The 14,716-nt window shown below is 50.4% G+C and overlaps 1 protein-coding gene across 2 annotated transcripts in view; it reads left to right on the plus strand.

Moving 5' to 3' along the window:
* Nucleotides 1-109: 109 nt before the first annotated feature.
* The window catches only part of SPECC1 (sperm antigen with calponin homology and coiled-coil domains 1), a 107,349-nt gene continuing 92,742 nt past the window's right edge, over nucleotides 110-14,716 (plus strand). Inside the window, exons 1-2 of one of the 2 annotated variants that reach the window (XM_080982846.1) lie at nucleotides 110-265; nucleotides 9,734-9,842. The gene's annotated coding sequence lies outside the window, so the exon portion shown is untranslated. Of the gene's footprint in view, nucleotides 266-9,728; nucleotides 9,843-14,716 lie in introns of both variants that reach the window. The other variant, XM_080982845.1, reaches the window with a different exon arrangement.

Consider the following 14,716-nt stretch of genomic DNA (forward strand, 5'->3'; position numbering starts at 1 on the left):
GCCGAGGCTCACGGGAAATGTTGGCCGCTCGACGGTTTTTAAACTCAACACTGCGCAAGCGCCGCCGAAACTACGACTCCCGGCATGCACTCCAGGCGCGTCGCTCTGTTCGGATGGCCTTAAGCAGCATGGGACGTGTAGTTTTCTGGGGCGGTGGAAGAGCTTGACTTGCGCGAGGTGGCCCCCTGCCGGGCGTGCTAGGAGCCGTTGCATAGGAGAGAGTTTGCAAAGGAGGACCAGACGGGAGCATCTTTGGAAGGGACAGGTAAGTGTGCTCCAGGTGAGGCAGGCCTAGAACTGACGGGTCCTTGAGGGCTGCTGCTGAGGGAGAAAAGAGGCACCCGAATTGTGTAAAGGGGCTCCCTGATATTGCAGAGGGGGGCTGAATTATTATACCATATTATACATTCAATTAATAATGACATTATTACAATGCTGTACTGAGGGGTGGGGTGGAATTGTCAAGGCAACTGACCAAGTGTTTCAGCCATTGCACAAATAACTTATCAGGAATTTGAATAGTTATTTTTTTATTTCTTGCATTTGTGTCCCACCATTTTCTCCAAGGAGCTCAAGGTGGTGTACATGGTCTCCCTCTGCCCCAGCTCTAATTTAATCCCCACAACAACCCTGCGAGGTTGGTTAGGCTGAGAAGCAGTGGCTGTGGCCCAAGGTCACACCCAGTTAACTTCATGGCCGAATGGGAATTTGAACCCTCGTCTCCCAGGCCCTAGTCTGCCACTCTGACCAACTATATCATACTATCTGGGTTGTGCTATTTTTATCTGACTCTCCATTCAGTGTGGCTCCTCCATATCCCTTTTTATCCTCGCTAAAACTTTATTAGGTGGGTTAGGCCGAGAGGTGGCAGTTGTTCCAAAGCCAAGGTCACTCAGTAAGCTTTGTGGCTGAGTTGGGGCCTTTCTGGGCCTAACCTGACGCTCTATCCCACCAGGGCCTGTGGCATAGTGAACTTTTAAAATCTTTAAAGTACCCTGGGGCTTTCCAGGAAGTTATGATAATGCTTGAATGTGGTTAAATACAAAGTGGCTGGTTGACAATGTGTTATTATTAATTAAATTTGTATACTGTCCTTCATAACATAAATACATTGACTGGCACACCAACTCTAATTAAGAGTTGGGGGTGTGAGGAAGACTGGTGACTCAGAAAATAAGTACCGGTATTTTTAGATACTTGAAGGTGGTTTGGAAATGGGCCTGCCACTGAGCAGTTGATTTGGGATGTTGCGAAAGGCCAGCAGATCAATTATTTAATATTTTTATTATTATTATATCCCACACCCAAGGTAGAAGCAGTTGTGGGATTCCCCCCCCCCCCACTGTTGTTGACATCCATATGTCTGGTGAACTGAAGTCAGTGCTATTTTTCAAGAAAAAGAAGTGCTGGAACTCACAGTGAACTCCTCCCTTGTCTTATAATGGCAATGGCACCCACCTGAGAGGTGCTGGAGCTGAGTTATGGCGGGGAAAATCCCTGGGTGAAGTCAAACTGTTGGATAGTTACAGCGTCTGCTGTGGCTGTAGAGACTGATATGGGAGAGACATGTTTTGTTGTTTCTGGGGCAGATGGAAGGCGTCCGGTGCTGCTGCTGCAGATGTTGTTTCTTTTTGTGCTCCTCCCAGCGGTCATTCCTCCTCTGGTCACTGCTGTGGATATGCAACTTGACCGTTTTGTCTCCAGGCACTGCAAGGACATATGGCAGGACAGGCCCATGCAGAGTGGGGGGCAACTGGGTACACTTGCCCCAGGCTTCAGGGGGCTCAGTTGGTTGGGGCCCCCCACCAAGGACCAGCTGAATTTTTGTCTGTTTATAATTTTATTCTAACAAGACTCCTGCTCCAGGTCTCAGACAAGCTCTGCACAGGCCTGTGACAAAGTTAATGTTGCCAGTCCTTCCTGTCGCATTAGCAGACATCTTTGTGCTGCAGAATTGGTCTGCCGACAGGCCTTGTCCCTGAAGCCGGCTCTCCATAGAGTACGTCCTTGGGGATCCTGCCATCTTCCATTCTGTGCTGCTTAGTGTCCCTCAAGTGTCCCAAAAACTTTGCCAGCTTTACTGTGCATCTTGACTCCATCTCAGGCACAAAATGTCTTGGGCCACCCCTGGAGTAGCAGGTTTTCATAGTGCACTTGTTTTTACATTGGGGAGTAAGCAGATGTTGTAGGCTTTTGAATTGCCTGCCAAACCTATTTAACCCAAGGAAATAGCGTGGCATGTGATGGCTCTTTCTCCAAAATGCCTCCTGCATCTGCCTAAAGCTGATGAGTCTCTTCTGGCACCAACAGTTGCAGGTGCTTCATTCCAGCTCAGATTTCTTGTCTATCTAAGCCAATATTGTCCACTCTAACTGGCAGCAGCTTCTGATCAGTGCCGGCCCTTCACATTAGGTGTGAAGATTTGATGTGAAGTTTAAAGCTTCGTAAGTTCAAAAACACATTGCTAGGTAGGTTATATACCATGGTGACATGATAGAAAGTTATAAAACTGTACATGGGAGAAAGAGAAAGTGGAAAGAGAAATATTTTTTCTCCTTCTCTCATAACATTTGAATCTGTGGGCATCCGGTGAAGCTGAATGTTGGAAGATTCAGGGCAGATTTTAAAAAGCTTATTCACACAGAGCATAGTTTAACTGTGCAACTCCCTGCCCCAGGAAGCAGAGATGACCACCAACTTGGATAGCTTTAAAAGAGGATTAGACAGATTCATGGAGGGGGGTTTTATTGATGGCTAATAGCCAGATTGGCTATGCTCTGCCTGCATGGTCAGAGGCAGGAATGCTTCTGAATACCAGTTGGTGGGACCCTCAGGAGTGGAGCGCTCTTGTGGGCTCTCTGATCCTGCAGGCTTTCTCGGTGCTCATATTCTATCGCTGCACGTGTGACTTTTTCAAAGAAGTGTGTGTTCCATTGGAAAGCCTTGCTGCGTTACATAATGCGGCCAGTGATGCTGCTCTAATGTGACATTTGCCTGCTCAACTTGGAGAGGAAAGGAACACTGTTCCATCGCCACGCTCGCTTGGAACTGCCCGTGAACCTGTCCTCCGTTCACGAGCCTGGCGTGCTCCTACCCACCCTGTGCAGAAGAATGATCATTTCTCTTCCCTGCACCCCCTTTAAATATCCCGTCACCATAGCGACTGCTGGAACAGGGTGCCTCGCTGGCAGACGGGTGCCAGCCTTCCCTGAGTGGCTATGGCTGTTGCGGCAGAAATAATCGGTTTGCTATTTTTAATAAAGTGTGTTGAAGGAGGCGTGATTGACAGCTCGGCCCAGGGGAACCATTGCAGGTGGGGAGGAGGGAGGTTATCCCTCAAAGCGAGGGGGGCGTCGCTGAACCGCGAGTAAAACGGAGGTTATGGATTGGGGCCTGGGGCTCAGCGGTGGACCATGTGCTCTATGCATGCAGAAGGTCTTCGGCGAAAAAGGATCTGGCACAGAAGCAGGGGAACATTTTCAGCCCTGGGGCCACATTCCAGAGGTGACAGTTGTAATTTTTAGCTTTGTATTGCAGGCTAGCTTCCACACACCACTGGTGGGAGGGTGTTCCACAGGGCAGGTGCCACCACCGAGAAGGCCCTCTGCCTGGTTCCCTGCAAGCTCACTTCTCGCAGTGAAGGAACCGCCAGAAGGCCCTCGGAGCTGCATCTATATGAACACTTGTCTGTCTCTCAGCCCTGGATGTCTCCCTAAGCTCTTAACGCTCAAGTTCTCTCCAGAGAGGTGGTGCTTTTGGTTATGCAACAACGCTGATCCCTCTTTCTCTCCCTGAGCAATCCAACTCAACTCTCTCTCTCTCTCTCTTGGGACTTTTTGCTCTCCATATGCCCTTGGATATATTCTGCCTGCCCACCCCGTGCCAATTTCTCCTGTTTCGTGTCTTTGCTTGCTCCACCCACGCGCCATGCCCACTGCGTCGGCGGGTCCGAAATCCTGAGGAATCAGCAGTTCAGCTTGTGCGACGACGCAGGGGAAACCGGCTGACGACTCAGCTGTTTTCTTTTTAGCTGGGCCCGGACCGCTGAGCGCCCTCGGAGGCAGCCACGCTGTCGAACTTGGCAGGATCCGCTCCCAAAGTTTCCTTGCATCGGTAGCTCCAGGCAGATCTTATTCTGTAGCCCCTGCTATCTCTACATTCCTTCAGGCTACAAGGACTGGGAGTGGATAGTTTATTAGTGGCATTGACAACATTTAGCCCCCAAAATGGCTTGTGGTTTTAACTGGACTGCTGCCTCGTCTTCTCCCAGCTCAGAGGCTGCAGTCTGAGCGGGATCAGGGCCTTCGTCTCGCCGTCTAATTATGGGCCTGTCCAAACATTGTGGCTTCCTTTTCTTTCCCTTGTGATTATGGCCAGTGTTTCTGAAAAGAGTCCACATCTCCCTTCCCTGCCAGCGTCCCTCAGTTTCTCTTTCTGCGAGCTAAGCCTTGCGTGGGCAGAGCGGCTTCCTGACCCTGCCCGCTTCTGTGTTGTGAATCCAGCAGGCATCAGAAGCCGCCTTTTATACCAAATAAACATCTAGTCTAGATTCTCCGCCTTGATCGCCCCCATTCTTTTTTTACCTGGAGATGCTTTCAGGAAATTGAACCCGGGACCATGCCAGGCAGGCACTCTGCCTCTGAGAAACAGCCCTGTCCCTTAACAGCACAGTAAGTGGCCTTATGCTGTTTAATAAATAATAATAAGAAATAATACATTTTTAGTTATACCCCGCCCTTCCCGGTTCAGAAAGCCGGGCTCAGGGCAGCTAAGAAACAAATTTAAAACACTTAATTGATGCAACAAAAAAATAGCACAAAATACAGTATAAAACGTGAATAACAATAACTTCAGAACTCAAAAATCAATTTAGGGGGGAAATCCATCCAATAAACATTAGATGATCACCTGGGCTAGCTGGCTAAATTAGTCCTATTTGGGCCAGCGAGGTGACCAGGGGAGAATTAGCTGTGGGATCCCAGAGTGGGTAATCTTCATAAAAAGAGGAGGGGGAGGGAAGGAAGAAAGGGGAATAAAAGATCAGGCTAAGTGCAAGTTGAAAGCCAGGCAGAATAGCTCTGTCTTACAGGCCCTGCAGAAGGAAGTTAAATCCTGCAGGACTCTGGTCTCATGGGACAGAGCGTTCCACCAGGTCGGAGCCATCACTGAAAAGGCCCTGGCCCTGGTGGAGGATAATCTGACTTCCTTAGGGCCCGGGACCTCTAAACTATGATTATTCATGGACCTTAAGGTCCTCTGCGAGGCAGACCAGGAGAGGCAGTCCCGTAAATACGAGGGCCCTAAGTCCATCTAACTCAGTATTGTGAGCACTGACTGGCAGCGGCGCTCCAGGATTTCAGATTGGGGTTCTCTCCCCCAGCCCAGATCTTCAGGCAAGGGGATATTCCCAGGTTGAACCCTGGGACCTTCTGCGTGCAAAGCAGGCACACTCCCACTGAGCTCTTCCCTTAGGAATAAGGGTTCTAGTCCTCATGGTTCCTAACGTGAGGCGGATTGAATCAGAACCTAGGAAGCTGAGTCGGGCCATTGGTCCATCTAACTCAGTGTTCTCTATGCTGACCGCCAGGAGCTCTGCTCTCCCGGGTTTCAGCTGGGGGTTGATACTGGGGGCCTTCTGCATGCATGGCAGTTGCTCTGCCACTGAGTTGTGCTCCTCCTTCTGCCTCGTGGGGGAAGAACGCCCTGCTCCTTAATTCTAAATATTCAGTTGCTGGGTATGGAAGGAATGGCATGCCTCCATTCCTTGGTCGTCTTACACCCTATCCCAGCAACGATGGATCAGGCAATTAATTAATTTGTTGGCCACCCGATACAGGGCAGTTTCTTGCAATCAAGCTTGCTTAAAACGGCCACCCATATTTAAGAGATCGCGGCATAAAACACCACCCTCCGCAGGGCGAGCAGTGACGGACACGTAACAGCAGCTAGTAATTTTAACAACTGTTTTTTTGTGTGTGTTTGTGTGTGTGTGTGTGTGTGTGTGTGCGTGTGTGTGTGTTTTAAAAATGTTTTTATATTGCTGCACACTGATGTTTTATGAGAAGGCAACGTATGAATCCTTTAATGACAGTAATACCAGATCAGATCATAATAAATAATCACAGAGACTGGATCGAGCGGCAATAGCTTCATTTTGTTTCCTTGCACTTGAGGGATGTCCGTCTGTAGGAACGCAAAGCCAGCAGATTCAGAGTGTGCAAGCTCAGAAGGAAAAGGGGAACAGTCTCCAGATGAGCGGCTTCTTCTTTTTGCCCCTGTTTCTCAAGCACTTCTCTTTTTCATCATTCTGATGATGATCATCACTATTATTATTTCTTTCCTCTGGCTCACTAAGTGCTCTCTTCCTCTTTGGGGTGGGAGGGGAAGCTTAAAAGTGGTTGTGTGGAAAACCACCCTGCGTCCAAAAATACAAGGCTTGGAAAAGGCAGCCAGGAAGCCGAGAGCTGCTTGGCGTTCTTTTGTAACAGCTCCCTTGAGCCTAAAAAAACTGATTTCCTCCCTCCTTGACTTTCTCCGCTGGCAGAATAATGGCAGAAGCTGTTTTCACAACTCCCTTCCACTGTGTTTCTGTTTAACTGAAGCTCTTAAATTTGCATGCTGCGGGGCAAAGGAGGAGAAGGTGTATGCTTTTTTTTTAAAAAAAAGAGAGAAACTTAGGTTTCTAGTCCTCATGGGTGCAGACATAAATCTGTTTTTAGCCCACCATCAATTTTAATTACTAATACCTGAGGGGTTGTTTTTAACTGTCTTTTTATTGACAGTTTTATTGTTTTATTCCTTTTGTGAAGCGTTTTGAAGTTTGTTCGTTGTACAGTAGTTTGGTTTTTTTACAGCCAAGCAGTATATAAATCTTGTGAAATAATAAAATAAAATAAAATAGAGGTACCTTTGACCACAGTACAGTTGACAAACAGGGTGTAGCAAAAACTTCTTTAAAAGGAAACACAGATTTTTTCCGCCACAGAAGCCTGCATTTCATCAACTGTACATGCATTCCACAAATTATCCCCACTGGCCCTGTTTCCTGTCACAAGGAGCGGGCAGCTGCTCTGCAAGGCAGGTTGGCATCTCCTCACCTACACCCCCCACCAAAAAAAATCCCTTTCTTATTACTGGGAATCTTATTTGGCAAGCTTTCTGGCTCCTGAGATTTCTCTAGGAGTCGCCTGTCTGCTTTCAAGGGCACATCTGCATCCATGAGGACTAGAAACCTGCAGAGCATCCCCTTTTAAAAACACAACAGCATAGCTTAAATTCTCCAGAAAGCGTAATTCTGCTCATTTTAACATGTTATGTCATTTTATAACCTCAAGTCACTCGGGGCTTCCTTTGGTGGCAGTGATGAGCAGAGGCTGATTGACACTGAGACCAGTCTCCTTAGGTTGTTCGTAGAATCAAAGAGTTGTAGCCTTGGAAGTGACCCCAAAGGTCATCTAGTCCAACCCAAGTCCGGATTGGCTGTTGTGTGTCTTGGCTTCCCTGTTCCTTTTTCACCTCGCCATCCGTGCTCTCGTTTCAATCAGAACTTTGCTCTTTGGCACCACGACTCGCGCAGCAGCGAGGGGTCCCAGAAGGACCCCTTCTATATACTGTTATTCCTTCCTGCCTGATGCTCTTAGCAGCTCCGGGAGATGGCTGGATATAGCCTCACCCTCTCCGTTTCCCACAATACCCCTGGTCCGGCATCACCCTGAGGAATTGTGGGAAGTTTCCTTGTCACCTTGTCATTCGCCTTTTCTGAGACTGGGGTGGGGAGACAGGCTTCAGACCCCACAAGAGGGGTGGGACCTCAAACTCCACCCTCTGCCACCGGCCCTGATCCGCATCCTGCCCCTCAAGTGTCCCGAATGAGGAGGTGAACCCTGCACCAAGAGGCTGCTCTCCCCAGAGATCCCTTGAAGCACAGAGCCTTGGGGACAACCCTCCACTGTTGTTGATCTTCAGAGGGTTGGCGCAGGCCAAACCCACCGCCCAGGAGCTCCAGAGGAACTTCTGCCTAGCACACAGAAGCGCTTTGGTTCTTCCCAGCCGCTCCCTTGGTCCAAGAGAGGGTATGGTGGCGCCTCTTGCTAAGCCAGCCTTGGGGAAGCTGGCTAGGGAGGAATCGGCTGGGCTGTTTATAGCTGTCCGCCACATAATTGTGCACAGCTGTCTGAAGTTAAGCCCTCTCCGCACAGGTCCCTTGCTGTCTTTTTTAGCATGGAAGCTGGCAATTTTTTTAATAATTCGAGAGAGCGCAAACAGCCTGCCATGATAGATGGAACCAGCTGCTCTCCTGGACGCAGTGGTGAGAGGGAGATAAGATGTCCTTTTTTGAGTCTGGAGTCTTATTTAGGGTCAGAATTAAATACAGCCAAGGAAGGCGTGTAGCTCAGGGGCAAAGTGCCTGATCTGCCTTCATTCAGAATCATGAGGACTAGGATCTTGGGACAGTTCACTGGCTGAGCACCTTCTTCGATGCAGAAGCCTGCAGGTGTAATTGCCAGGCAGGGCTAGGAAAAGGGGCAACACAGGGTCCTTGCTTTGTAGAAGCACATCTGCCAGCCTTCAGGCAGCCGGCCTTGATCTTGCCCATCGCACAAGTTAATCGGGATCTGAGCGCCGGACAATGAGGTCAGCAACCCGCTCTTGTGCTTTTGCGTGCCTACGCAGAAGAAAATTTCTCCTGCACACAGAGCGTCTGTGAAACTATCAAGGCTAGGTAGCCTTTGGCTAGGCCTGTCCTCTACGATTTTGACATCCTGTGGCAATGAGTTCCACAGGTTAATCCCACCCTTGCGTGCAGAAGCACTTCCTGCTGGTCAGTCCTGAATCCAATGGCCAACCTGGATCTCTAGCATTAGAAAAGAGCAAGGGGACCTCCATTTGCTCTCTGCCTCTCCAATACATTTGTCATTGCAAGCTTTTCAGAATCTTTTCCCCAGTCCTGCCTGGGATCGAACTTGGCACCTCTTCTGCATGCAAGCCATGCCCCCCCCCCAGAGCAATGCTTACAGGAAACCCAAGCGCCTGCCCTCTGGACCAGGTTATAACAATTATCCTTCTGGCTCTGCCTTTGCCTTGCTGGGACCACCAGTGGCCCTCCAGGGCATCGGACAGAGAAGGGTCCTTTGAATCTGGGACCTAAGACCGTAACAAGAGCCTGCTGGGTCAGGCCAATGGCTCAGCTAGTCCAGCAGCCTGTTCTCCTAGCGGCCACCCAGATGCCCGTGGGAAACCCGCAAGCAGGATTCGAACACAAGAGCAACTCCCCCTTCCTGCAGTTTCCAGCAGCAGGTATTCCAAAGCATTGCTCTCTTCACTATGGAGGCACAGCCTAGCCACAAATTTGCCTCTTTTAAAGCCATCCCACTTGGTGGCCATTCCTGCCTCCAAGCAAGTTTAATTTTGTGCTGCATGAAGAAGTCCATCCCTTCCACTTTGCAGAAATCTACACACCCCCCCCGAAACTCCTCTGGTCCAGGTAGGCTCCCTGGCTGGTTACCCCCCCCCCCTTCCTCGCAGCCTGCTAGTGAGCTGCCTTCTGCCTGTGTGTGTATGTGCGTACTGAATGCCAAAAAAAGAAAGGGAGGGGGAAGAAATGGAACCACCACCCTCGTAAGCTTCCGTCTGTGAATCATTTCTCAAGCAGCCGCTCTCTCTCTCTCTCTCTCTCTCTCTCTCTCTCTCTCTCTCTCTCCTTCATTGCAATGTGGTTTTCTGACCAGAGAAGCTCCACAGAGTTCTGCATTCTGAGTCTGGTGTGCAGATGCTGCTCAGGCGAGGCTGGAGGCGGACGGCACTCCTGTTGATGCAGCAAAGAGCGCGATCCCACGGCACAAGTGAGTCCCCCTCTCTGCATTTTTAAAATCTTATTTATCGGCAGGGATGGAGAGATCCATCTCTCTCTCTATCTCTGCCCCCCAATGTGTTTTGCCAGCTGGTGGGGATTCCGGGATGCTTTAGAAATAGCCCCCTATGGGGCAACGGGGTGGGGAGCTGGACCGTATATTCTCCCCCCACCCACCCAGCCTTTTGAGCCAGCACCCTGCCGGAAAAAGGCTGCTTGGCTTCTGCTTTTTCCGAGACCTTCCCGCGCCCTTCCGCTGGATTGCAGAGAGAGAGAGAGAAACCTCAGAAGACGTGGAACGTGGCTTCCCTTTTTCCTTGCAGAAGCTGACACGCTTTGCAAAAAAATAATATTATTTCGCCTCCCTGTGTCTCCTGAATCTAGCAGAGGCTCCTGTGCATGCATGTGTGCTTAGCCGGATTAAAGGACCTGCTGTGGTTGCTGTCAGTTGCTCCCCCCTCCCCACCTCTGCGGAGTTTCCTTAGCGACAGAGACGGGCTGAGCGTCTCTCGGCTTCGTGCAAAAGCATCTCTGGATCAGACCATCTCAGCCAGGCTTTTGCTTCTCCAACAGAGCCGGGCTGGCGCTCCCGGGAAGCCCAGGGGCACAAATGCAGCATGATTCCCCTCTTCCACTCCTTATTTTACTCTAGCATCTGGGGGTACACTCTCTCTGCACCTGGAGGCTCCACCTGAGTTTGGCTTCTCCCTCCCCTGGAGTTTGCTTAGCAACAGCAACCCAGGAGCGTTCTCCAGGGCTGCTCTGCTATGGATTGCCTGGAATGAGGAAGGCTGAGAGAAGACAGGTGGCGGTAGTTTTAGCTCAGTTCAGGAGGTGTAGCAGGTGGCCTGCAGGAAGAAGGTTCCAGGTTCAATCCCCGGAAAGGACCAGAGAGAGCGGCTGATAAGGAGGGGGATGGGGGTAGGAAAACCTGTCTCTGGGATGGCAGAGATTCTGTCTGCAGCAGATGACATTGAGCTGCATGAATAAACATAGTCTGGTCTGAACATGGGAAGCTGCCTTCTGCTGAGTCAGACCACTGGTCCATCAAGCTCAGTATTGCCAGCACTAGCAGGCAGCGGCGCTCCAGGGTTTCAGAAGGAGGGACAATCCTGGCCCTGGGATTGAACCATGCAGACTCTCCCCGTGACCTACACCAAATTGTTCTGAATTGAGGGGCTGATTCGAAATACAAACACAGGGAGGTGCTTTACACAGAGGCAGAACGTTGGCCCATCTAGCTCAGTATTAAGGACACTGACTGGCAGCAGCGTCTCTCCAGGGTTTCAGGCAGGGAGTCTCTCCCCCAGCCCTACCCAGAGATGCCATTAGGGATTGAACCAGCAACCTTCTGCATGCAAAGCAGGTGCCGTACCACTGAACTACAGCCCCATCCTCCATAGTCTGCAAAATAACTAGTTCCCAGGGTTCCTTTTGGAGGGGAAGGCCATCACCTCCAGATCCTTCCTCATGCTCGGTGAGGGCCAACGAGAGTTGGGAGCCCATCTCGCCCACCACCCTCAGTTCAAGGCTCTCATGTTCTCCTTGCTCCCGCAGGAGGCAGTGACAGCCACCAACTTGGAAGGCTTTAAAGAGGACATGACACATTCTTGGAAGAGAAGTCTGTTAATGGCTCCTAGCCACAGTGGCTGTGTTCTGCCTCCACGACTGGAGGTAGTAAGCGCTTCTGAACATCAGTTTCCTGGGAATCGCAGGTGGGGAGAGCTGCAGCGGATGCCCAGGTCGTGCTTGCTTGTTCGCTATCCGTGGGGTGCAGTGGGTCAGTGCGTCTGGCTGTTAACCAGAAGGTGGGTGGTTCGAGCCCACCTCGAGGGCTGGACTAGATGACTCTCAGGGTCCCTTCCAAATCCATGATTCTGGGATCACGTCACTTCTAGGATTCTATGTGCAGCTGCTTGACTATTGTGGGAACAGGAGGCTTGCCCAGGTAGGCCACTGGCCTCATCCAGCGGGCTCGACTTCTTCTGTCGCGTTCCCAGTGACAGCAGGCGAGAAAGGGGGGAGGGGAATATATTGCAAAAGCAGCAGAACTGAGGGCGGGCAGGACAGGGAACCGGCCAGGCTGGCTTGGGGGCTGATGGGATTTAGAGTCCAGCAACATCTTCAGGAATTCCCCTTTGCTGTTGAATGGGTCACAGCACGTGATCAGATTCCTTGCCGAGTGGGCAGCAATGCCTGCTCTCTCCTGTCAGCCACAGATGGCAGCTAATACGAGCCTCCATGTGTAAGGGCAGCGTCCCCAAGATTGCCAGCCACCGTAGGAGAATATCCAGTGACTTCGCGTCTGGCTGTTGCGCTCCCCAAATTCGCCCGCTTGGCTACTGTGGGGAACAGGATGCTTGTGAATAGGGGGGCCTTTGGCCTGATCCAGCCCAGGCACTTCCAATGCTCTTATTGCACTGAGTGAAAGGAGGAGATGCTATTCACCTCCCCACTCCTCAAATCATCTTTGTTTTATAGTTTTGCCCCTTCCAGCATTCTTTGGTTTTTGGATGCATTTTATTATTACATTAGTCCATCAGAAGAGAGCCTGAGTGCTGGATCAGGCCCATCTAACGCAGTATCCTGTCCCCACAGTGGCCAACCAGATGCCCCAAATGGGACCTCAGCACAAGAGCAGCTCTCAGCCCACTTGCGATTTCCAGCAACTGGTATTCAGCACTGACTATATCTCCTAGAGCTCTAGGGATCATCTGATGAGATCGATTGGCAGAATAATAGAATATTAGATTTGGAAGGGACGCGTAAGGGTCATCTAGCCCAACCCCCTGCAATGCAGGAGTCGCAGCTGAAGAATCCCTGACAGATGGTCATCCTGCCTCCACTGGAGAAGATTCCTCCATCATCTGAGGTAGTCCATTCCACGCAAAAGGAATAGGAAGGAGAGAGGCCTTTTCCTTGCGATGTATTAAGATTATGTAGAAACCTGGGTTCAAAACCTGTATTTACCCACAAAGGTTCCCAGGTGACCTTGGACCAAACCTCAACTTTTAAACTTTTTATTCATATGTGTAATGAGTGGGGATGGGGGAGAAGAACTCAGTTTGGTTCTCATTTTAACACAAACCCACCTGAACCAATAAAAGTTAATGGGACACCTGACCATTAGGTCCAGTTGTGGCCGACTCTGGGGTTGAGGCGCTCATCTCGCTTTATTGGCCGAGGGAGCCGGCGTTTGTCCACAGACAGCTTCCGGGTCATGTGGCCAGCATGACAAAGCCGCTTCCGGCGAACCAGAGCAGTGCACGGAAACGCCGTTTATCTTCCCGCCAGAGCGGTACCTATTTATCTACTTGCACTTTGACGTGCTTTCAAACTGCTAGGTTGGCAGGAGCAGGGACCGAGCAACGGGAGCTCACCCCATCGCGGGGATTCGAACCGCCGACCTTCTGATCGGCAAGCCCTATACGCAAACCCAAAAATTTCTCTCTTCTGTGTAATCCACACTTTTCCCAACTTTGCGGTCCTGTTCTCCAACCAGAAGTAATTGCCATGGGATGTTGCAGCGGCTACTGGGATAAGTGTTTGGGTAGGTTTGTGGAGCCTTGTTCTCTTGTCAGACCTCCTGCCGTCTGAGTCGCTGCTGCATCCCAGGGTGGAGATGGGTAGGAGCAATGCAGTGACAGTGCAGTTCAGGTGTGCCAGGAGAAGCCTCGCCCCTACCCTGCTTCCTCCAGGTATGCAACACCAACCAGGTCAGTGGGAGGTCAGGTACGTAGTGCAGCCTACCATGTTTTACGGCGGGGCCTTCTCATTGGTGGCACCCCAATTGTGGAATATCCTTCCCTGGCAACTTTGAGATTGGGCTGGTACGACATGGACTATCTTTTGGCACCAGGTAGAAGCATTTATTCCACCCCCCCCCCACGTGTTTTGAGTTGTCAGCATAAGCCTATGCTGTGTAGAAGATGCAACAGATGTGTGGAGTGGGGGTGTGTGTTTCACTCAGTTTTTTAGACTGTGAACTGTAGATTCTGTGAATATATTTTTGATGGGTTGGTTTTGAGGCAGCGTTTGGATGCTGCGACCCTGCTTGAGGTCTTTGTATGATAAATAGCCGTAGCTCCATAGTAGAGCATTTTCTCTGCATTCAGTCCCTGGTGGCATCTCCAGGTCAGGCTAGTTGAGACTCCCTGTCTGAAATTCTGGAGAGCTGCTGCCAGTCAGTGTAGGCAGTACTGAGCAAGGTGAACAATGCCTAGCTAGATAACTCTGTGAGACTGCCCGTGTTTTGGATGCTGAAGGGTCTGGGTTCAGTCTCCAGACTTAAAAAAGGATCCAGCTCGCACACTCTCCTATTAAACCACCCCTTAATTCAGAACCATGAGGACCAGAATCTTGCCAGGTAGACCAACGGATTTGGCTCAGTAAAAGGGCAGCTTCCTGTTTAAGGCTGCGGGGTATATGCAGGTAGGATAGAAATAAATACTGCTTGAAAAGAACTAAGGATTTACTTTTAGCACCGTAAACAATAATTTCCACACACTTAAATAACCAGGGAAAATGACATAGCCGTTCCACTTAAGCCCATGTTGCCCCAGGGCCCGTTCGTCACTCTGTCCTGCGCAGGGTGTCACGCTCTTGAGTCCCAGGGGTTTGCTAGTTATTCTGCAAATATATGGCAGGTATACTTTTAAAAACAGCAGTAAATCTAGAAAAGCTCACCAAACTGGGGGAGCTTCTTGCAAAAGCTCGACTTTTCATCGCTCCTTCCTCCTCCTCCCCACGTGTCAGTGAGTTCTGGCTGATGCATCGCGACGAATCTTAGCACACAACAATTCCTTTCTGTCCCTCGTGGAATGCAAGGCTGCCGTTTGCCAGGAAATCTAGAGAGCCAGGGTGGTG

Source organism: Podarcis pityusensis (assembly GCF_964106645.2).
Source record: "Podarcis pityusensis genome assembly, chromosome: 15".
Classification (NCBI taxonomy): Eukaryota; Metazoa; Chordata; class Lepidosauria; order Squamata; family Lacertidae; genus Podarcis; species Podarcis pityusensis.